The following is a 25,496-nucleotide window of genomic DNA, read 5'->3' as shown; positions in this document are numbered from 1 at the left end:
ACGCGCGAACATGATGGATACGGCTGCTGGGTCGTCGCCGAAAGAATCTAGGCAGGGGTGGCGACAGCCAAGTAAAAAAAAAGCTTGGGAAGGGGCCCACTTTTTTTTTTCTTTGTAAACGTCAAAGATTTGACTATTTTGACCCAATTTATGAGGAGCGTTAAAACTTTTAATAAGTGAAAACTTTTAAAATCTTTCTCAATTAGAGGATCTAATTAGATCTGGGTTAAAGTTGGCTTATCTTTTACAAAATTGAGAAGATTTGAAATAATTTTAAACAAATTCAATTTATTGACTTTTATCTCCCAATCAAATTAAATTGGAGATTAAATTAAAAATTTTTCTTAAATAAATTTTTTTTGGATATATTCCAAATTTCATACTAAATTCAAAATTTTAATATTTTTATTTTTAAATCAAATTAAATTAGAAATATAATTTGAAATTTTTCTTAAATTAAAAAATTTGACCATATTCCAAATTTCATGTTAAATTCATATTTTTAAAGTTTTTATCTCCAAATAAAATTAAGTTAAGGATAAAATTCGAATTTTTTTAAAATTAAAAATTTGATCATATTCCAAATTTCATATTAAATTCAAATCCTTAAACTTTTATCTCCAAATCAAATTAAATTGGGGTAGAACTTGAAAATTTTCTTTTAAATGGCTAAATTTTACCCAAATTCAAATCTCACAATTTACTCTTACCTTTGAGACAACTTAAATTGTGGGTAGGACCTTAAATCTATCTCAAATTAAAATTTGGTCATGTTTCAATCTTTATCACAAATTTTAATTAAACTTATGTACTAAATCCATGGTTTAATTAATTTAACATATCGAAATCACTAATAAATTACTTGTATTTCGATTCCAACTTTATCTTTTTCAATATTCATCTACCATAATGTGCACAAATCTCGAAAATGAGGCATTTGTTGTAGGAGAAATTTTTAAACTAATCACAAATTGCCAAGTCATTTACCAAATTAATGACGGATTTATAGATCATCTAATTTAAAACTAATTAAAAATTGACATATGTCATGAACAGAAATTGAAGACATAAATTGACAAATTTCGATGATACCACATGTACTCATCATGCCCATTAAATTGAATCAAATAATCTAATCCAATTTATTTTTATTTATTTATTTATTGTTGTACTTCAATTGAACCCAAATATAGACTTAATTTGACTCAAATGTCAAGTATGACCAAACCCAATTAGTTAGGCCCAAGAGCCAAGTCCATAGACCAACTAAGCCTAAGCCTACAAAACTCACATGAAAACTCTATAAATAGAGATCCTCATTTACACGGATCATCCTATACTCCACATAACCTAGAAGGAGTTCTTTAAGCTGAGAACATCCGAAAGAGAATCGGAGGATCAAATACTAGAGACCGAATCACATCGCATTAAAGTTGCATATAAATGTCTAAACAGACTTCTCTTGATTTGAATTTATTTGACTTATCTCAAAAGTTCCATATTCGTACTTCTGCAATAATAGTTTCTTTCTTTCGAGCATTCGTCTCTATATCAATATCTGGAAGTGTCTGATATAAATTTCAATCATCAAACACTTCCAATTTCTAGCACAAAAGTTTTTATTCTCTCTCAAAACTCACATGCCTGAAAAAGTTAGTAAAGAATGTCATTTTATGTTTGTGTTTATTGTAAACCTGGCATGCAAGATCTAACTATCCGTTTTCATGCTAGGATTTGTGGATCTTGCTGTCCAGTTGCACACACTAAAGTCAATCACACTTCAAAATATCAACACCCTTAATTCTCCTATTTACAGATAGAAGTGAACGCAATTGAGGGATTCAAGGAATGAAAACCGATTCAGAACTCTATAATTAATTTCAGATGATGCTACAAGATGAAATTAGCAGCATCTGAAACTTAATTACAACATTTATTCTGAAACTGACACTTAATTACAACATTTATTATCCTAATTTTAGGAAGCATGCATTACTTTTAGGTGGTTATGATTAGTATATTATGTATTTGAGTTAGGGTAAATAAGTTTTTTAAACTAATTGTCTAAACATAATGGGTTAAAAGTTTAGATGGATGAACTATACAACTTTTGGTTTATGAATTTTAGGAATGAGATTTATCCTCTTGCCATCTTTTATATTTCTTGATATAGCATTACATGTCTGCACGATAGAAATTGATCAACACGACTTGTTTCTTGAGTTTAAACTTCGATCAAGGAACTATTTATCTCTTCGTTTTCAATCACAAGATAATCTTCTCTTCTTCCTCCTTGGAGTCGTGTGGATTGATTTTGAGAATTTTAGTGATTAAAAATTAAGAGTTATCAATACAAAAAGAATTCTCAATTTCAAATATTAAGATTTTCCTATCAAATTTATCCGTTGTAATATTTGATGGTTGTCTAAAATCACGGTGGAATCTTATATGATACTCGTATGCTACCTAGAGAGTGAGTGTAACGACCCGACCTTTTTAGTACTCTGATAAGGGTCGTTACTCATAATTACACATTTACATTCAAAATATTTTTACCATTGAGGAAAATAAATTTCATTAAAATAATAAAGACAGTTTTCCAAAATAAATAACAAATAAGTAAAACCTTTGTTTGGGGTCCTAAAATAATGAAGAAAAAAAATAACTTAAACAGATAAATTTTGACCAATATCAAGTTTAAAATTAAAATTTTTAAATAGCTTGAAAACGTAAACTGGGCGGAAGCGATTTACATGTACCATATGGCACGATCACAGGTCCCTCTCGTCACTTGTCGGTCCGTTCTTATCCTTACTTGAAAAACATAAATTAAGAAAGGTTGAGTATAAAATACTCGGTAAATGATCCCATTACCGGGATTAGGCTATGCATCCATGAGCAGAGAATGATGGGTTCGTGGCTCAAACAACTACATCTGTCTTAGATGATGAAAAGAAACCAAAGGACGTATTGTCTTGCCTTGACACGCATGTCTAGCGACCCATAGGCACACCGTCAAACATGAAAATAATATGAATAAGAACCCGTTGACCCACGCATGTCTAACGGCCCATAGGCACACCGTTAAACATGGAAATAACATAAACGTGAACCTGTCGACTCAGGCATCTCTAGCGGCCCGCAGGCACGTCAAACATGAAAAAGAACATGAACGTAAACCTGTCGGCTCATGCATGTCTAGCGGCCCATAGGCACACCGTCAAACATGAAAAAAATAACATGAACGTAAACCTGTCGACTCACATATGTCTAGCAGCCCGTAGGCACACCGTCAAACATGAAAAAAAATAACATGAACGTAAACCTATAGGCTCACGCATGTCTAGAGGCCCGTAGATGCACCATCAAACATGAAGCTAGACCCGTCGTTCCTCTGAAATAAAACATGCGTAGACGGTAAACTGTCTTATTGGTCTAATCATGCATCACATACATAATTTTAGAACTGATTAGAAATTCAAACATGCTCATAATACTCATAATTATCATGCAACAACTATATCACAACGACAAAATCATGCTTCTAGAGTCCATTAATTAACTTTATAAATCTAATCTTGTCATGCAACAAGTATATCACAATTCTAGAATCCATTAACTAACTTTATAAATCTAATCTAGGCCACCTAGCACGAAGGCACCAGTAATAGTACTACTTACCTCAACTTGGTCACAAAAGTCCATGCAAATAATTCCTTAAAACTTTTAGAAAACTTGAATCAACCCAAAGTTGTAAGAATAACCAACCAACAACTTACCCAAAACTTACCGATCTTTACCAATTTTCTGCAAAACTAAAAATGGTCTCTAGCTTGATGGTCAATGCTTCAAAACTTCCAAATCTTGAATTTGCTTCATCCTAAGTTTTTTTTGCCTCTTTTTACATTCATTTAATTTCGAAAAAATCTCAATTCTTTTATTTTTTTCAAATTTTTAAAAAATAAATAAAATATTTTATCACAATATCTCCAAAAAATTCTATTAAATTTATAAATCAATTAACTTTTCAAATTATCTTAATTTAGGCTTCAAAAACCAAAATTGAAGGCATAAGATCCATTTGATACAAATTAAACCCTTCCCAATATTTAAATCAATTCAAAACCACATGAAATTTATTCTCTTTTAATTTTTCAAAATTCAATATTTGCAAGATAATTAGTTCGAATATCTAATCAATTAAATTCAATTTAACCAATAAAAGTTTTCAATTATTTCAATTTAATCCTAATTTTTCAATTTTCCAAATGAAAGAGAAATTTAAACTCAATAATTTTATATAATTAACTTAAATTTTCCTGAAATTCAGGATGTTAGAACATATATGTTTGTTGTAGATGGTAATGGAACTATGCTCTAATGAATCTTAGACGAAGGTAACATACGAGTGAACAGATCTTTAACTTGTATATTCTTGCATGTCATTTTCAACATAATCTGTATTCTCATAACATAATGTTAACACTATAAAAGGATTTCTGATCAAAACATATGACAAAACAAATAAACGAACGATCCTATGATTAGGACCAGATTTTATTTGATGTTTTCATATTCATTAAATTCAACAAATATATGTTTTAACAGATAATTCTAATTTTGTTTATGAAAATAACACTTTCATGTTTTCATAAAAATACTTAAATATACAATATATCAGGTTACAAACTCAATTCATGTTTTAAAAAAATATAATATTTATTATATAATATATTATAAATTATATTATTACAAAATAATAACTATATAAACCTTTTTAAATATAAATTATATTGAAATAAATTAATAATAATTTGTTGTTCTCTAAATATTAGTGTGTAACCACAACTAGTTTTATGATTTATAAATATATAGTATCAAACACATTTTGACTGATTGTTTAAATTAGAATTCAATATAAATATACTACCAAACACATATTGAATCCCTTATTTAAAGGGACCGCCTAACTAATCTTCAAACCATTGAAAAATCATGATATAATTTTCCTTTTGAAAATCAAAGATTCTTGAACCTCCAAGATCTAAAAATTTCACTACGAGATAATTTATTCTAATGGTTAGGTTCGACATCTTTATATCAACATAGTCCCTTGCATATAATGATATGCACCCTCATGAAATTAAATATAATTTTCTAACATTAACATGACATCTATGGAAGGGTTTGACAAAATTTGAAACATCGTAAAATCGTCTTTCACCGAAAGATATGAGTTTCCTAGAGTATTATCGAAACGCTACAATGCTCTAAATCAAATCCATGTACTAAATGAGAAATCTTAAATAAGATAATGAATTCTCTAGTGAAATTGAAATAACCTCAAAATTAAAGCGTTAGGTATATGAAGGAATTTGACAAAATCGTATATACTCCACGGAGATCTCAGAACCAACTTACACTATTCTTCAAACCCTCGAACATTCATCCGCTCTCAAAATAAGCATCCCTTATCAATGGTATGTGCTTCCAAGAGAATTGAAGATTGTCTCCCACTGATCTCCAAGCCTTTGAATGCACACGATTTGAGATCCAACCAATAAAGGGGTAGGTTGTAAATCTTAAACAAACATCATTTCTTACCATATGATATAAACTGCCTTCAGGAATTGAATAATATCTTCCAATAATCCTCAAACAGTAGAACACCCCGAGAGTTTGACAAAATTCAATAAACTCCATAGGAATTAGAAAATAATCTCCCGTTGATCTTCAAATCCTAGAAAACTCATGGTTGAGTTAAAAGTTATCGAAACCTTGGATTGTCTTTCACCAAATGATATGATCAGTTTCCTACAGAATTGTTGAAATTCATCTCCCGCTGATCTCCAAACACTTCAATGCTAGTATGTTATGAATCAAATCCAAGTATTTGAGTTAGAAATATTAAACAAATAAAAACATCTCTTACCAAATGATAATGAGTTCTCTAGTGGAATTCAATATAACCCCCACTATTCTTCAAACACTACTGAACACACACATTGAACTCAATATTAAGGGTTGGGCTAGAAAAATATTTTATGTATGAAGGAATTTGGCAATATCGAACATATACCATAGAGAATTGAATGATAGCTTTCTCTTAGAATACTGTTAAGGGTTGGGTAAGAAATCTTTATTACAAGACAAAATCATCTCTTTTCAACGACATGTGCTTCTAAGAGAAGTAAAGATCATTTCCCACTAATCTCCAACCCATCAACCCTTACCACAAGATATAAACTCTCTTGTAGAATAGAATAATATGTTCCACAAATCCACGAATAGTAGAACAAATACACAATAAGTTGACATCCAAGAGTCGACATTCATCCCATAGGAACTTCACAAAAGATAATTGGAAATCATCTTCCGCTAATCTTCAAACATTACAACACTCGTATTATTACAAATCAATCCCAAATGTTGTGTCATAAAACCTTAAGTAGAAATATCTTTTACCAAAAGGATAATAAATTCTCGGGTAGATTTGAATGACACAACAAAACTGAACACCCATACATTAAACTCAATATTAAATAAAGGGTTAGGCTAGAAAGTCTTTAATCCATGAAGGAATTTAGCAAAATTGTATATACACCCCGTTACACTAGAACATTCATCCACTCTTAAGATGCCCTTTGGCCCATTTGACTCAAGTAAAAATGATATTCTATCACCATATTTGACACATATTTTTAACCTTAGAAATAGAAATATCATATTCTAAAGTATTTCATATTCTCGATCTTCATAACCACCTAAATAGATGTATTTTCTCATTTTCGATGATTCCACTTTTTCTTTTACTGTGGTTTGATTTCCTTCTCTATCGATATTAGTTAATTTATTTTTTTTTATTAATAATTGATGTTATATAATTAATTTTATTGATAATAATGCTAATGTAATAATTTATTCTATTGTTATGAATTAATCCAATCTTCTGACCATAACTATATTTGCTTAAATCCTTTTTATTGGTAATATATATTAACATCATAAATTGTTGATTAAAATTGTTGATTGATCAATAAAAATATTAATTAACTTATAATAAAATAAATAAATAATTTCAATGTTCACATGTTCTAATTTTAACCCATAATCAATTAATTTTTATTTGTATATATAAAACTTATAATTGACATTAAAAAATTAATTTAACCCATAAAAAAAACTATAATATATATATATATATATTAAAATTAATTACTAATATTAAAAATTCAATTGATAATAAATATATTATAATGAAGGATGAGTGAATAGATAAATTTAGTTAAATTTTAAAAACTTAAGATTGATCAATTAATTCTCATTACTTTTATACTCTATAATTAGATAAAAAGTATAATATCACACACCCCAAACATTCTATTCCCATAGATAACAAACATAATCTTTGATTCTTGGACATCCTATTCTTAAATATCCTCTATTCTTCAACAAAACCTTCATCCAAAGGACTTCTTAGTGAAACAACTCCTCCTTACCACTAGGTCGATAACTAATCATCATGATTCCTTAAAACTGACTCCTTTTTACCACTTAGACCAATCCATGATAATTTACTAGGTTCATGTTTTTTAAATCTGGTTGAATCGTCTTTCACCAAATAATAACAAATTTGCTAAAATTGAGTAGAGCCTCCCACTAATCTTCAAACACAACAGAACACTCCCACATTATGTGTAAATGATTAGGCAAGAAAAGTATTTAATCAAACCTGGGAACATTCATCCACTTCCACAACAGCCTTAGGAGCAAGGTACGACATCTTAACTACAATATGTGATTCCAAAAGAGTGGAAGATCATCTCCTACTAATCTCAGGACCTTAAATTACACATATGAAGTGCTATGTTTGAGTTTTTTAAACAATGCAGGATCATCTTTCACTAAATAATAATAGCAGCTTAAAAAATTATTGATAATTCTCTCGCTATTTTTTTGCAAAGCTCATATTTTGAATCGAATAAAAAATCTCCGACAAATAGAATCTCTAACCTAATGATAACGAATTCTCTAGTAGAATTGAACATAACCTCCAACTATTATTCAAACACAGCTGAACACTCGCAAGTTAAACTCAATATCAAAAGGTGGGTTGGGCAAGAAAAATTTTTAACGTACGAAAGAATTTGGCTAAATTGTATATACTATAGAGATTAGAAAGCCAACCTTTCGCTAATCTTCATATCCTAGAACATCCATCAACTTTTACAACAGCCTTGAGAGTTGGGTACGATATCCAAAATCATCTCTTAACAAGAATATATGCTTCCAAGAGGATTGAAGATTATCTCCCACTAGTGAAGGTAAATTTCCGCTCTATCAAGCTTCTTATACAGTCCAAGAAATACCATGTTCTCAAAATTATTAATTTGAGACTAAATTCAGATTCCCTAATCCAAATTGAGTCTAAACATCAACTCCGATCAACCGTTCAATTTAATTTAATTAATCCAAAGTACCTAACCAAGACAGACCAAATAAATGGTAAATTGGCTGAATCCAAAAACATTTACAATGAAACTTCTAAAAAAATCATCATCAGCACACACACTGGTAAAGGTTCATATGTGACTCGAAAAACAAAGCAAACATATATGGGAAAATGACAGACCCGGCTCACATTTTGCAGTTCTTCATAGACATCCCCACTTAATAGCGGGTTCACACCATTAACATCATAAAAAGTTTCAACCACGGGACCTTCCTGTAAAACGAATATTATAAATTGTAAAGCAAATTGTGGGAACACGAATGAAACTATAATTCGCAAATTGTGGGTACAGGAATGAAACAATATTTCGTCCCACATCCCAACAGTAGTCTGTAAGGCTATTTAGAAAAGGAGGTGACGCTATCTTATATACTGCTGAATCTTAATCAGACAGTTGAGTATTCTCCTGTTGTTCTTAACTACCAAGTTACTACAATATCAATTCGGCAGAACAAAAACAAAACTCATTTGGCAACAAAATCTTCCAAAAAGAAGGTTTATTACATACAACAATCTAAAAACAAACGACCATCATATTATGTTTTCCCAACGCTTATACATGCCAGTGTCGGCTATCATATGATGTTTTCCAAAAGAACATTAAAGAAAAACAGAACTACCACTACAAGAATTCAGTACCGATGTAACAAAACAGAACACACCAGATAAGATACAACATTTACTTTCATCTTATAAAAAGTGAAGCCAAAATAAAACAAGGTGAAAAGAGAACAGAGAACAGAAATTAAAGAGATAAATGAACACAGCATGAGTTTTTGCGCTTAATTAAATGACAAGCTAAAAAACTATGTTACCAAGACAGAACAATTCCACTTGACATTTCAGAACACTAACGGAAATCTGCAGATCCAGCAGCTCAGCAATGACGAAGATCAAACAAGCTTTGCGATCCTTGGCCCAGTCCAGAACAGGCTCTTCATCCGTGTTTCAATTTCTATGTGGTTTACATTATAGTGATAACAAAATGCAGACCATGATATATTCAAGCTTAGACTTACAGATGGGACCAAGTATACGAAAAAAAAAAAAATTCAACAAATCAACCTTCACAAACCCAACGCACTCATTCTTGGGTTAAAATGGAAAATATATACATCCCTTCTGTGCAAGATCAGCAGAAGTTGAATTGCAGAGAAATTAATAATATTCTATCTTCATGATCACGCGAAGAATTTGAACGCAAAGACCAACTAACGCTATGAAATACCCGTTTAATCAATTTTAAACAGATGGGTTACTCGTTTAGCCAATTTCAAACAGAACCTCTACAAAACTAGTATCGGGCTCCATTTGATAAGTATTTGGTAGTTATTCTCAATTATTGAAAATTAAGTTATTAAACGCTTGTGGCTTCTTTGTTCTCATTATTTTGTTGTCCGAATTTTAAGAGCTCCAAAATCCAAGCCAAATTTTGAAAATAAAAAAAAAAAAAAAAAAAAAAAAAAAAAAAAAAAAAAAAAATTAAGAACCAAGATTTTGTTTTTGGAGTTTGACTAAAAATTAGCATGCGACTGAATAACTGTGAGAGAAGTTGGTTTTGAGACGGGCCTTAAAGATATAGTTGCTATTAACCTGAGCATAACAAACCTCAACAAAATTACAAAAAATCAGATGGAACTACACCATAAAGGCGCATGAATACTAACGGGAAGATGCTAATTAACGAATCACGATTATATACCGGCTAAATTATAGAAAATTAGTCAGAGTTAATATTTGATTATTCTACTTACCGACGCTGCTGTTTTGACTGTACCTTCGTGACATGTTCACCTACGAATTCATTTGAGATGAAAGAAATTGTTAATACCTTTCGGAATCTTGAAACGAGCACAGGTTGGGCTAGAACGAACGAGCGAGCGAGCAATCCCTGAGGATGCAAGCAATTGTGGGCAGCAACGCATAATATGCACAGAGATAAAGAAAGAGAGGAAACGGCACACACCATAGAGAAGGGATCCCGGGCAATCCCCGTGCGATCCCTCCTCAAAACCCAAAAATCTTTTTTTTTTCATTAACGTAGTTGACCTGCCATGCAAGCGCACCTGTCATGGCAAAGGTCGGATGACAAAGATCGATCAGAAACCGCCTCCCTAATAATATAGGGACGGTTCGGCCCGATATCTTATACATCCATGACAACACTAATCAAATCAACCTTCCTTGGATGAAATTACATAACGTAGCAGCCAAAAATCACTCACGTTTGGACCAAACCGGAGAGATCGTATTCTCCTCGCTTTACCATAAAAATTCCCCATCCGTCTTGTATTAAGAATCCATTCAGACTTGTAATACAATAGCAGAAGGCCTATATCATCCGGTGAGAACCCTGTTATTTGCGAAAGACGTTATTCGACACCGTAAACACTAATTCCAATCAGACTGAAGGCAGTGGGAAAATTATATGAGACGAACCTGAATTTGGATCTCCGCGGAAAAAAGAAACAGCAGTAACCGGGCAAGAACAAAAGAATAGCCATAGCGACCGGAATTTCTCACAAGCCTCCGATATTACGTGATGATAGAGCAAAATCCCTAATCAATCACAGCCAGAAGACCAAAAATCAGAGCCGATGAGGGGGGAAACGAGGGAAACAGATCTGGGATGAGAATGGCGGGAAGGAGCCCTAATTCGTTATATAGTGGGGGCAGGAGCAATGCACGGCGAGGATTGTGCGATGCTGGTGGAGATCAACGGATGAAAATTCGTAACGTGGAATAGTCAAATCCTAAGGCGGTTGGGCATGTGATAGAGACAGCGAGCTTAGAAAACGCGAAGCGGTTTGGTGTTTGATTATTTTGTCTATAATCGCGTTGTTTCGAAGCGACATCGTTATCTCGCCACGTGATGAACGATTATTTTATCCAAGAATAGTTTTTCCTCGAAATTAATTATTCGGGAATGTATGGCTAAATATGAACGATTATTTTATCCAAAAATAGTTTTCCCTTAAATTAATTATTCGGGAACGTAGGGTTAAATTATCAACGATTATTTCTTTAAAAAAAGAAAATTAAGAACGATATTTGTCTTTAAAAAAATGAACGATTATTTTATCCAAAAAAGGCTTTTCCTCGAATTCATTATTCGGCAATGCATGGTTTAAAAAAATGAGGCCACATTTATTTTTCAAAAAAAAATAGTTACTAAATCATCCTATAAAAAGTGTCTCTATTCTGGTAAGATAACTACAAGGATCATATCTTGCAGAAATTTGAATACATGATTTTTCTAGATCATTTACTCTAAGAGGGTGTTAAATCAATCATTGACTAGAAACCTTATGTTATTTAGTAAATATAAATTTAATATCATATCATCTAATAATCAATATTAGATTTTGTGATCATGCTAGTAACTACAAATATTTAACCATTTCTCACGAAAAAAGAAAAGGACGACGACAAACACTTAACATGATTTTGCTATAATTACAAAATAAACATATAGTTGAAATTAATTCATATTTAATATACATTTGTTTTAAGATAATTCTAGTTTAGTTTTTTTTTTTTTTTTGGAATAAAATGACTAGAAAATTTACCGACAATATAATTTTTGGATTAAAAAATTAGAAAAACTATTATTTTAAAGAAGTAATACATATGGGGATATAAAATTATAATTTCTAAAACTTAATAGTAGAATACATCATTTAAGAAAGTTTTCAAATTTTACCGTTTGATTTTGCACGTCAGGCAAATTAAAAAATAAAATGGTAAATGAGTAAATCGTCTTACCAATTATAGATGATTAAAATAGTTATTTTTAATCTCTCGCTACATTTTAAATTTACTAAAAATTATCTAAATGAATTCTAACAGGTATTCTAACTTAGAAATCATTATAAATAGAAAAATCTTTAAAAAAATTTACATTTTATAACAAAAAGTTTCAAATGTACTCTTGAAATTTTTTTTATATTTTTACATTTTCTTTTATAGTTAAAAGGTCCTTTAAATTAATTTATTATATAAATATACTTGACTTTCTAGACCTATATCATGAAAAAATACACACCTACAAAAAAATAGGAAGAAACATCTCATATGTCTATAACGTTATTTTATTTATTGTGATTGAATGTTTATCATTTTTTTTTCTTCAAAATGTGGTTGAACGATGTTTAAAGAGCATCAAAACTATTCCATAAACAATTTCTTAAATGTTTTCACAATTTCTTCAAAATGAATATTGATGCAGCATAAAAATCTAATCCACCTTTCATAGGACTAAGTGCGATAATCGGAGATTCAAATGAAGACATTAGAGGAGTAGCGGTCCGATTCTGAAAACTTGATTTTGAAACACCACTAGTTGAAATTTTAGCTATTCATAAAGGAATGCAATTTACATCTTCACGTCAATGCTTGAACCTGATCGTTGAATCTGACTGTACACGGACTATCAAATAAATTGCAGACAATGAAGTTAGGTCAAGTATGGCGAATTGTTGGGATTGAAGAAATCTATTCGACTTCAAAAAATTTCCACTCCATTTCTTTTAAATTTTGTCCCCGTGAATGTAATAAAGTGGCTAACTATGTAGTGTCAGATTATGTAAACTAAATATTGATTGGCTTTTCATTTTTTTCGAGTGGATCACAAATCAAGTGTCGTTATTATACAACTGTCCCAATTTGCCGTAGTAGCATATTAATAATAGTTTTTTTTTTTTCCAAAGTACATCAAACCATTCTAATTAAAATAGTTGCATTTCAATCCCTCCGAGACATATCAAATTTACTAACAACTCTTAAAATGACATTTAATAGGTATTATAAGGCATTAAATTAATCCGACTATATAAATATGTTTGACTTTCTAGACCTACATTATAGATACATACGTGATATAAAGTATCTGATTTTTTTTTTTTTTAATTTTTAGATATGCTTATTTATTTCTAGATACGTGAAAGGGATACGTTGATTTCTTTTTTTCCAAATTTAAGCCCAATCACTTAAAATGTCCAACCCACAACTCATTTCATTTAAATGTGTGTTTAATGATTTTAAAATTATCAAAAACACATTTTTTATTTTTTAAAATCACTCGAAAACACACTCTTAATTACTCAAAATTAATTTAATTTTCAATTTTATACTTTTAAATGCAATTTTCATATCATCAAAATTAGTTTTGAAGGATTAAACATATTTCATATTGATTTTGAAAATTTAAAATCACTTAGGAACATAAAAGTCTACTTAAATCAAGCAATTCAAAACAAAATAAATTAAAATTGATAAAAACATAAAAAGTTAAAAGAAAAAACCTGAAACGTAATCAAATCTTTATTCTTCTCTTATCTGTTACTATCTAATTCATGATTCACACTCTCTTTCATCCTTAACTTCATTATTCAATTTCCATCCTCTACTTCTTTCCTACCGTTTATTCTAGTCGCTCAACCACCACTCAACATTATTGGATTTTTCTTTTCAAGTTTTCACTCTCTTCTTGAATCTATTTTAATCTAACTTAAAATAAGTGTTATAATAATTAGTTGGCCATTATCATATATGTATATATACACACACATATAAAATAACGTATCTTCAACGTAATTGTATCTTCGTTTTTTAGAAATTGATGTATCGTCGTATCGTATTGTATTCATATCTTGTATCTGTATCTTAAGAAAAAAGCCACCACCAGCAAAAATATATGTTGGGATTGTGGAGACAAAATCTATTCATGGAGAAGCATTCTCAACGTTGCTCGAGCTCTGATTTTCCAATCTCATGTTCCACTATCCTTTTGGGGAGAATGTGTCTTGACTGCAATGTTTCTCATCAATAGGACACCATCCAAGCTACACAACTGGACATCTTCCTTTCAGGTACTCACTGGTTCCATACCAGATTATCAAATGATGAGAGTCTTTGGTTCTCTATGTTTTGCATCTACATTGGCTCAAAGAAGACATAAATTTCAACCAAAGGCTATACAAGCTGTTTTTGTTGGCTATCCAACTGTATGACATTAAAAATAAAAGGTTCTTTTACTCAAGGGATGTTGTTTTTCATGAAGAAATATTTCCCTTTCATAAAATCTCAGACAATGGAAGTATAGTTTATTCATTTACTAGGATTGTTTTGCTTAAACCTTTTGTGACACTGTTGACTTGTCCTTCACAGAACAGGATAGAAACAACCCAACCACATTAAACTATATTACCAATAGTGATGACAATTCTCCAACTCATCACTCCATACCAACTCCTGACCCATACTTTTCACCACAAGCTATTACATCATCTCAAGCCCTTAAATCTTCCGACAAAGTATCACCTCATTTTCAATCTCAGTCTTCTCCCTCACAAGCCTTACAAATATCTTCTCGAATCATCCCTGAAAATCTATCAAATCCACCTATGCAACCTTTATCAAGAAAATCCAACAGAGTCTCTAAGCCACCCTCATATTTACAAGCTTACCATTACGATTTACTTACCATGTCACCATGCTCAAAAGCCTCTACCAGACATCCCATCGATCAATATCTTTTTTATCACAAGTTTTCACCTCAACATAGAAATTTTACTCTATAAATTTCTACTACTCAAGAGCCGAATTTTTATCATGGGGCTATCAAATGTGATCATTGGAGAAAAGCAATGGAAACAGAGTTGCATGCTATGGAAGCTAATCACACTTAGAGTATTGTACCTTTATCAAAAGACAAAAATTATGTTGGATGTCGTTAGGTTTATAAGATCAAACACAAGGCAGATGGATCCACTGAAAGATATAAGGCAATACTTGTAGCTAAAGGCTACACTCAATAAGAAGGCCTTGATTATTTTGAGACTTTTTCTTCAGTAGCTAAATGGTCATTGTCAAGACTATTCTCACTATTATAGTTTCAAAACAATGGCCGCTTCTTTAACTTGATGTCAACAATGCCTTATTACATGGTGATTTGTTTGAGGAAATATACATGGGTCTACCTCTCGGATACAAGCCTCATGCTCCAATTGCAGGGGGAGAAAATAGTATGCAAGCTTGACAAGTCCATATATGGACTAAAGCAAGTTTCAAGATAGTGGTTTGCTAAATTCTCTACTCTTCTCTTGTCTTTAGATTTTAAGCAGTCCAAAGCTTATTATTCTCTCTTCATTCAAGGTAAAGATGAAACTTTTCTTACTCTCATTGCTTATGTGGATGATATAATAATAATCGAGGCCAGCTCCATGAAAGAGTTAAACAACATGCACCGAAAGTATCAAGGATCTATAAGCATTCTAATTCACTAATTTTGGCAAAAACTAAAGCATGCTCTTCTTAAAAAATGGGTTTTCAGAACATACCTTTGATGAACTCTCCAAAAAAACGTTTGTACAGCTACTGTCTTCACTTGAAATCACCATGAACCACCTCAAAGCCTTCCCTACTATGCTTTTGGAGCTTTAGATAGAGTTTTGGGACTCAAGAACAACTTGAAGATGTGAAGAAACAAGAAGATCTCACAGCAGCCCGACTGAAGAAGACAGTTTCTTCTTCAGAAAATTTTCTCTCAAAATTATGTATTCCTCTTTCTCCAACAACTCTAATCTTCTTTATATAAAGTAGATGAACATGCAAAGAGATGGAGTGCATGACTTGCAGCTCATGCTTGGAGAATCAAAGTAGAGAAGATAATGACTTTTGTGTGAGCATAAAGGTGAGTAATGGAGAAAATTCATTTTCCATTTTGTGCAACCATGCAAAACGTTTTTCCATTTTCTTTTAAAACAAAAAATGATTTTAAATCATTTTAATTCAAAAATTATTTTCTTAAATTAATTTCATAAATTAATTTTTGTACAATAATCATCTTCATATATTTAAATCATATTTAAATATATATTCTATTCTTCCGTTTAATTTGAACGTTTCAAATTAATTTCTCAAGCTATCCTAAATCTTATCCATTTACGAGCTAGTAGGGGGACCTCGCGGATCTACAAATTATGGGCTCAAACGATTCGAGATTAATCGGCTAAACTCATTAGTCTGATCTAACCCCCATTCGTTAACTAATGGGACACTCCACTATAGTCCATAGCTGAACTCCCCTCACTGTAGATATATTATATCCACTTAATAATCATAATCAGTAAGTCGATCCTTCACAGGTTGTACAGCTAGGTCAAAAATACCGTTTTACCCCTGTGACTACATCTTGTTCCTTAAGTTCCTACCGATCCTCTAATGAACAATTCTGATTCATAATCTCTATAAATCAAATCCTTTCCCTATCATGAGAAAATGGGGTCCTGATTGTTCAAGACCTGGGGTCAGTACTTAAGAGAACAATCTATCTGTTAATCCTAAATAGGGTAGGAGTGAATTCCATCTTGCAAAGCTATGTCCCCAGCTATTCATCCAGTCTTATCCCCAAAATGGTAAGCTTATTGAGCAATGTTGTTGGACTACTCTCACCGTTTGCAGATCAAAGGATAATCTCGAACATACAGGAGTTCGTAGCTAGCTCAGGATTAAGATCGAGTTAACCTAGGTTATATAATAAATGAAATAGTCAGTTTTCAAAGTAAACAGTCGTTATAAAGAAAAGTGACTATTTTCGTGGTCCAGTCTATATGCAATCTCATTGTATAGGATACCCCCACTTTCATGTCTCAATATGAACGATTTGTCGATCACATCGTTTGTAGCACCTTACAACTTCTTGTAACAACTACAAAGTGGGCCGCATGCAATAGTGTTACCAGGATGAGATATCCAATTTCATTCATATACTTATTAGACCATTTAAGCTATATACTGTCAACTTGATCCTGTTTATGTCACTACATAAAGTTACAATATTCAGACTATAGCCAAGGATGCGTTTATTGCATTTTCATAATAAGATGAAAAACTAGCAAGTCAATGTTATTGATAAAATAGAATGTTTAATACGAACTGCGAGTTCTAGGACATTCCCAACATTCTATTCATGTTGAACATCTCAAGGTTGCTCTAAAAGAAGCTTTCAAATTGAAAGACTTAGGTTCCTTGAAGTTTTTCCTTGGTCTTGAACTAGCTCGTTCTCAGTCAGGCATTTTCTTATCTCAAAGACATTATATCTTACAGCTTATTGAAGATTATGGTTTACTTGAAGCTAAGCCGACCAGTGTACCAATGGATCCACATACAAAGTTAAAACATGATGATAATGATCTCCTAGAAGATGCTTCTATTTATAGAACATTAGTTGAAAAATTCTTGTATGTGACAGTTTCAAGGCTTGATATTACTTTTACAGTCCACAAGCTGTGTCAATTCATGAGTAAACCAACTCGAGCTCATCTCAGTGTAGCTCACCACCTCATTGAATATCTCAAAGGCTCCCCTGGCAGAGGTATCTTTCTGCTAAAAACTTTAGATTTTTCTATTTGGGCTTTTGCTGATGCAAACTGGGAACGTGTATTGACATAAGACGGTCTATAATCGATTTTGTGCTTTCTTGAGAAACTCCCTCATGTCCTGGAAGTATAAGAATCAATAAACAATATCTCACTTATCAACTGAAGCTGAATATCGAGCATTAGCAGTTGAAAGTTGTGAGATTCTTACTGAAATGAATCTCAATTCCCAATTGTCAGCTCTTCTTTTTTGTGATAATAAGGCAGCTTTTTATATTGCAACAAATCTAGTGTTCCATGAAAGAATAAAGCATATAGAATTAAACTGCCATTTTGTTCGAGATCAAGTAGCCAATGGGACCATCAAGTTACTATCAATACGTTCTTGTGATCAGTTTGCTGATGTCTTCCGAAAGCCTTTGCCTACTGTTTTGTTTTTCTAGTTACTCAACCAAATGGGGCTACGGGATATTTTTTTGTCAATCATAAGGAGTATTGGAAGTTTTTTTTTTCATTTTCCTCGTTACTCGACAAGATGGTGCTCTTACTTGATAAGATGGTGCTCGTTGCTCGACAAGATGGTGCTTAATTGCTCGACAAAATGGTGCTTGATTACTCGATAAGGTGGTACTCGTTGCTCGACAAGATGATGCCTGTTGCTCGACTAGATGATACTCGACAAGATGGTACTCGTTGCTCGACAAGGTGTTGCCCATCTTGAGGGGGAGTATTAGAAGTTATTTAAATACTCGTTGCTCGACATTGATGTATTAGGCGTAATTAGTTCGTTAAAGCCCATCTCTATGTATATATATGCCCATAACTCCTTTAATAAAATATGTGAAGATATTTACTCTTTATTAATATTGGCTATATATATATATATATATATATATATATAAGCTTGACCTTAGTCAAAATTAGAAAGAAAACTTACTTGATGGCAAAATTTGTCTTACTTGTGGTAGAGTGGCTTTTTTATTTTTTTTTTACTTGGCCCATTTATTCTCTCTTAGGTTATTTCCACCGCAAACACACATATATTAGATAGTTGTTTAATCAAATTTGGGGAGTGTCGAAAATAATTAAAAAGGAAGACGACAAAAATTTGAAGTTGGTCGAGAGTTTTCACGCCACTAAAGAAAGAAAAAATTTGAGAGTTTCCGTGGAGATTTTTTTTTTCTTTTGTTCTTTTTTATGCATAAGTAGTATGTTTTTTCCTCTTGGGTTGAGAGATTCTTTTTATTATTAGTTCCAAAATATCGACCTGTGGTATAGGAAATCAAATAGTTCGTGTTTGGCTATTTGGGAGAGTTTTGTAGCGCGAGTTTTGAAACTTTGTAATCTTCATCATAGTAGAACATGCAATTATAGAAGACTGGATGTAGTCACAAGTTCGGGAAAATCGGTTTTTCGATGTCATGTTCTTTGCTTCTACTCTTAATTATTGTGATAATTTTTAGATTGTTAATTCTTTTGGCTCTAATCTGCGGAAGTAGAAATTTTAGATATAATTCAGTTTCCACATTTTATTTATATCTAATTATAAATTTCCAACAAGTGGTATCAGAGCTTTTGGTTCAGAAGTCATTAGATTATCATAGTCCAGAGGTTTTGAAGGAATCATGAAATTTGATAGAAAAAAAAAGATATTGGAAGATACAAGTTAAAGATTTCTTGACTTACAAGAAATTGCATAAGATATTAAAGGAGAGACCGAAAGAGATTTCAGATGAAGATTGGGAGAATCTGAAGAAGCAATTACAATCATGAAGATGTGTTTGTCAATAAATGTTGCTAGTCTTGTAGTCGACGAGACTAATGCAGTAAGTTGATGGCAGAAACCATCTGCCAATAGTAAGGCTTATCTTTTTAAGAAGTAGTTCTGTTGGGGTTGATGCCCTAAATCTCGTAGGGTCCTATAGTTTGTAAACTTTGTATGAACAAACTTTTATGTGATTAATAATATATGATATTTTATTCACTTTGTCTATAAATATATGTGATATTAGTTGCATTAACCACAAACCAATAAACTAACATTCAAGGTTATCGTTGTAACTTAAACATTATGTGGAGACATGCAGGTGGATCATATTTAAGTGATAACCTAAATGGTTTGTAGTATATGGATAAGGCTGGGTACCTTATCCTGGTGACACTACGAGTATTGCCCACTTTATAGGCGTTACAATTGTTGTAAAGTTCTACAAGTGATTTGATCTTGATCATTCATGTATTAGACAAGCTGTTGAGTTTTATGTCCTGAAACTCGTGGTTTTGTAAACATTAGAACTTATTCTGAGAATTCGATTAAGTTGTTATTGAAAATATTGTTTTTTAGAAATCCAATAAACCTAAGTCCCTTGACTATTATATGTGTACTTGAACTTTATGTAAAGACATAAAGTGGATCAGGTTTGAGTAAATAGTCAAATGATCTATAGTATATGAATAAGGTTGGGTACCTTATTCTCATAACACTATTGGATGCAACCTACTCTGTAGTTGTTACAAAGAGTTGTAAAGTGCTACATACGAAGTGATCCTAAATTCGTGCATGTTGAGACATAAGGAGTGGGGGTGTCTTGTGCAAATGAGTTTTGTGCAAGATCGAACCACAAAACCTGTCACTTTTATTTTATAAAACTATTTACTGTTTAAGACAGACTATTTCAAAGCGATGATCTAGGTAACTTAACCTTAATCCTGAGCTAACTATGAACTTTTGTTTGTTCGGGATTATTCTTTAATCTGCAAATGGTGAGAGTAGACCAATTGCCTTTCCTCAATAAGCTTACCATTCTGAGGATAAGAGCGGATGAATAGCTGAGAACATAGGGTGCAAGAGGGAATTCACTCCTACCCAATTAGGGTGAGTAAAGAGGTTGTTCCCTTCAAGTGCTGATTCTGGGTCTTGAATAAGAGGTCTCACCCTCTCATTGGCCTGAGAGGGATTCGATTTGTTGATTGGATCATAAAACAATTGTTCATTAAGGGATCAGTGGAACTTAAGGAACAAGAGGTAATTTCGGGGTAAAACGGAGATTCGACCTAGCCGTTATTACGAGCAACCTGTGAAAGGTTAACTTACTAATCATGGTTATATCGAGTGGACATAATATATCTACAGTGAGAGGAGTTTAACTTTGGGTCTTAGTGGAATCACCCATTAGTTAACGAATGGGGGTTAGATCGATCTAATGAGTTTAGACGATTAATCTCAGATCATTGGAGCCCATGATCTGTAGATCCGCGAGGTCCCCATACTAGCTCGTAAATGTATAAGCTTTAGGATAGCTTGAGAAATTAATTTGAAACATTCAAATTAAATGGAACAAGAGAATAAATATTTAAATATGATTTAAATATATGAAGATGATTATTATGCAAAAATTAATTTAATATTTGATATTAAATTAATTAATTTTTTAAATTAATTTATGAAATAATTTAAGATAATAAATTTTTGAATTAAAATGGTTTATAATCATTTTTTTGTTTTAAAAGAAAATGGAAAAACGTTTTGCATGGTTGCAGAAAATGGAAAATGAATTTTCTCCATTACCATAATCTTTATGCTCACACAAAAGTCATTATCCTCTCTACTTTGATTCTCCAAGCATGAGCTGCAAGCCATGCACTCCATCTCTTTGCATGTTCATCTAATATATATAAAGAAGATTGGAATTGTTGGAGAAAGAGGAATGCAGAATTTTGAAAGAAAAATTTCTGTGAAGAAGAAACTGTCTTCTTCAATTGGCTGTTATGAGCTTCTCTTGCTTCTTCATATCTTCAAACTGTTATTGAGTCCCACAATATTGCCTAAAGCTCCAAGTGCATAGTAGAGAAGGCTTTGAGGTGGTTCACGGTGATATCAAGTGAAGATAGCAGCTGTACAAACGTTTTCTTGGAGAGTTCATCAAAGGTATGTTCTGTAAACCCACTTTTTAAGAAGAGCATGCTTTAGTTTTTGCCAAAATTAGTGAATTAGAATGCTTATGGATCCTTGATACTTCCGCTGCATGTTGTTTAACTCTTACACATGCGAGTGGGGATATTCTATACAAAGGAGTTTGTATAAGACTAGACCACAAAATGTTTAGTTTCATTATATAACGTTGTTCATAATATAGATTTACATTTCATCAGGATGACCTTAGGTAACATAACCTCAATCCTGAGTGAGTTCTGAACTCCTGCCTATGAGGGTGGTCCTTGATTTGTATGGGTGAGAGTTACTAGATCGTCGACCCAACAAACCTACCATTTTTAAGGATTCGTCTAATTGGGGAGCTGGGAACACAGCTACACAAGATGGAATTCACTCATTCCCTAAAGTAGGGGTAAGTAGATAAATTACTCCCTTAAGGGCTGATTCCGGGTCTTGAACAATGTGGTGTCACATCTTCTCCTGGCCCAAGAGGAGTTTAGTCATAGTAAGACTATGATCTATTGTTCATTAGAGGGATCAGTAGTACTTAAGGAGTTATATGTAACTACAGGGGCAAAACGGTAATTTGGCCCAGTCATACTTATGACCAATTTGTGAAGGGTCATCGTACTGTTGATTGGTTATATCCAATGGACACAGAAATATATTGTAGTGTGAAGAGTAAAGCTGTCGGTCTTTAGTGGAGTGCCCGACAGTTAACGAATGGTGGATAATGTAATTAAAGAATTTAATTAATTATTCATGTGTCGTTAGAGCTTCAAGCTACAAGTTCATAAGGTCCTTTTGGTAGCTCAAAAGGATTTAGTTGAGAATCAGTTTTTGGGTTAATTTGAATTGTTCAAATTAATAAGAGGGATTTAATTATATATGATATAATTAAATTGTTTCAATTTTATATGATATAATTGTTATAATGTATTTGATATATTATAGTTTAATTGGAGGAAATAAATATTTGAATGAGATTGAAATATATTTTCTTTGAATGTGATTCATAGTTGTTAAATTTAATATAAATATGATTTATATTAAATTCCATAAAATAAAGGAAAGAAACTATAGTTTATATTATATATGTTACAATATTAAAATTATAAGTTATATGTTATATTTGATATAACATATAGTTTAATATAGTGATAATATGATGAGTTAGTTATCATATTTATTTTTATTATTTTATTATTATTTGAATAATAACTTCCCTTTTTTCTCTCCAACCACCTTAGTGGGTCGTTATTGTTTTGTGGCAAAAGGAATAAAAGAAAATTGTTTTCTCTTCTTCCTTTACACGATTGGACATGGGCATTGGATACGATTTGAGTTTTTACAACATTGTCATGTGTGCTTCAATCTTTTTCTTCCTCCAAACTCAAACAATCTCTTTTAACCAAAATAGTCAAAGCCCACTACTCTTGGGTTCTCACCCTGAGTACCAAAGGCTCGTTGTGGTTGTGTCTCTATTTGGTTCGAGAAGTTCTTGAAGAAAGTCTTCAAGAGGTTGCTGTATTCGTGACGGTTCGAGGGAGTTACGTAAAGAGAAAAGGTCTTCAAAGGTAATGTATCTTGAATCTTTTTCTTGTATCAAGCATGCTGTAATTTATTTTGAATGCGTATACTATATGTTTACTGTAAATTATGTTTTCAATGATTAATGGAATTTGGACAATCCGCTTCCGCTCAAGGATATCTTTCAAAGTGAGTTCCTTCAATTAGTATCAGAGCCAGGTTGTAGTTCTGATTTGAAATTCCATTTTGTATTGAATTCGATATTGTAGTGGTGGGGTTTAGTATCTGCATTGCGTTTATATGATAAATGTTTGTGGATGGTTTGTTGATGGATGTTTACGGGATAAAAGTCTCTATTTTGGCTTTCTATTTATTTACAAAGTTAATTTGTAAGGGCTCCTGCGTTTTTTGGAAATAAATTGCAATCGAGTCTGTATTTGTTTAAGTTTTGAGTCGCTCTTGAGGCTTTAAAAGAATGGTTACAGTGCGTTTCGATGGAGAAGACGAAACAAAGGTTGCCGCATTGTATAGCTAGAGCTAAACGATCGTTTAGATTTTGTTATGCGATTGTGTAGAGTTTACTACACGATCGTGTAGCATTTGCTAAACGATTGCATAGCTAATGCTACGCAATCGTGTAGAGTTTTCTACACAATCGTGTTACATTGGCTGCATGATCGCATAGGTACTCAATGGGTAGAAGATCGTACGGTATATGATACTCAACGCAAGCTTGCATGCTAAACGATCATATAGACTATCATGCTCATCGTATAGTATACGATACTCGACATACGCTACACGATTGTGTAGACTTTCATGCTCATCACATAGTCAAAAGCGATTGCATATAAACGAACGTCTATACTCGATGTCTCGTTGCTCGACGATCAGGAGTTTGCTACACGATTAGCTGCAAGGGTTCTTGGTGGAGCGGTTCAAGGACCGGTTCACTTGTTCCGAATCGGTGGACTCCTTTTTGTAATAAGAGCCTTTTAATTTCCGTTTTAGAGAATTTCTATCCCAGTCCATCAACTTTAGTTTAAATATACATGTGATGTATGTTTATATTATATGCCATAATGTATGTTATATAGTTTTAAAACCCACCATAGGTTATGTATTTATTTTCATGCATCATTTTATATTATAAGTATTATAATATATTAGTATGCATGATTTAAATTACATAAAGCATGCTTATGTATCATATAATATAAGAGTTATTGTATATGTATGTATGCATTATAGCATATCCATGCATCATTTATATTATAAATATTATAATATAAGGTTGAATGGTTGTATGGAATGTATGCTATAGCCTAGTTCATTACTTAGTTATATAAAAGTTATATATTACTAATGAATGAACATTGCATGAAGCATGACACTACCTTAGGTTAAATTATAATTGTTATAAATAACTTATGTGTGTCATTCATGTGATGATTGGTTTTAATTGTTTCATTTAATTGTAATTGTTATAATAAACGAAATTAGAATTAAAATCAATAACAAAGAGTTGCATGCAAACCTTAGGCTTTAATCATTTTTTAAAAGTGTTTTAAAATTTGATTTTTTAAAAATGATTGAGATAAGCCGAAGATCACGTTTCTAATGAGAATTGAAATCTAAGTTTAATCTTTTAAATTGATTTAATATGATTAAATTGATTCATAATAAAAGATTAAATATGTAACAAATGTATCTATAAGGAACATTTTGTCTAAGACTGGTTCTGGCTAAGCTGGGGTACTTAAGTCGACAGAAACGTTGCACCCCTACCCAGGAACCTACCTGAGAAGGTGAATTAGATAGATTTGTTACATGCATACAAATTTGATGAAAGTCTGTTAAAAAGTTTAATAAGACTTGCAAAGTTGCTTAATCATCAAAGATAAGAGTTGTTTTTTAGCAAATTAAACAAATACTTAGATAAAATCAGTAGCTGGATTTTTTAAGTTAATTAACTCTAGGTAGAACACTCAATGGGAGGAAAATGGAGTATATGATACTTCATTTTAACCTCTACACGTTTCTCCTTAAAAGTTTACACCATGAGATCTACTATCGGCCTCGAGGGACCAGGGTGTCCCCCTACAAGTGGCATTTGGGTAGGTCAATACCAAGGAGAATG

The 25,496-nt window shown here is 32.0% G+C and overlaps 1 long non-coding RNA gene across 3 annotated transcripts; it reads right to left on the bottom strand.

The window, feature by feature from the left end:
• Nucleotides 1-5,307: 5,307 nt before the first annotated feature.
• Nucleotides 5,308-11,161, bottom strand: LOC120074262 (uncharacterized). 3 transcript variants are annotated; one of them, XR_005480930.2, is made up of 3 exons: nucleotides 10,952-11,161; nucleotides 5,605-10,865; nucleotides 5,308-5,529 (listed from the first exon to the last, which is right to left on the bottom strand). It is a non-coding gene; the product is annotated as an uncharacterized LOC120074262 (long non-coding RNA). The 3 variants fall into 3 exon arrangements; XR_005480929.2 differs by having other exon boundaries at nucleotides 5,308-5,864; nucleotides 8,633-10,865; XR_016528392.1 differs by having other exon boundaries at nucleotides 5,308-5,864; nucleotides 8,642-10,865.
• Nucleotides 11,162-25,496: the final 14,335 nt, after the last annotated feature.

Source organism: Benincasa hispida, chromosome 3 (assembly GCF_027475165.1).
Source record: "Benincasa hispida cultivar pf3 chromosome 3, pf3_genome.v1.1, whole genome shotgun sequence".
Taxonomy (NCBI): Eukaryota; Viridiplantae; Streptophyta; class Magnoliopsida; order Cucurbitales; family Cucurbitaceae; genus Benincasa; species Benincasa hispida.
This window is presented reverse-complemented; position numbering and strand designations above follow the sequence as displayed.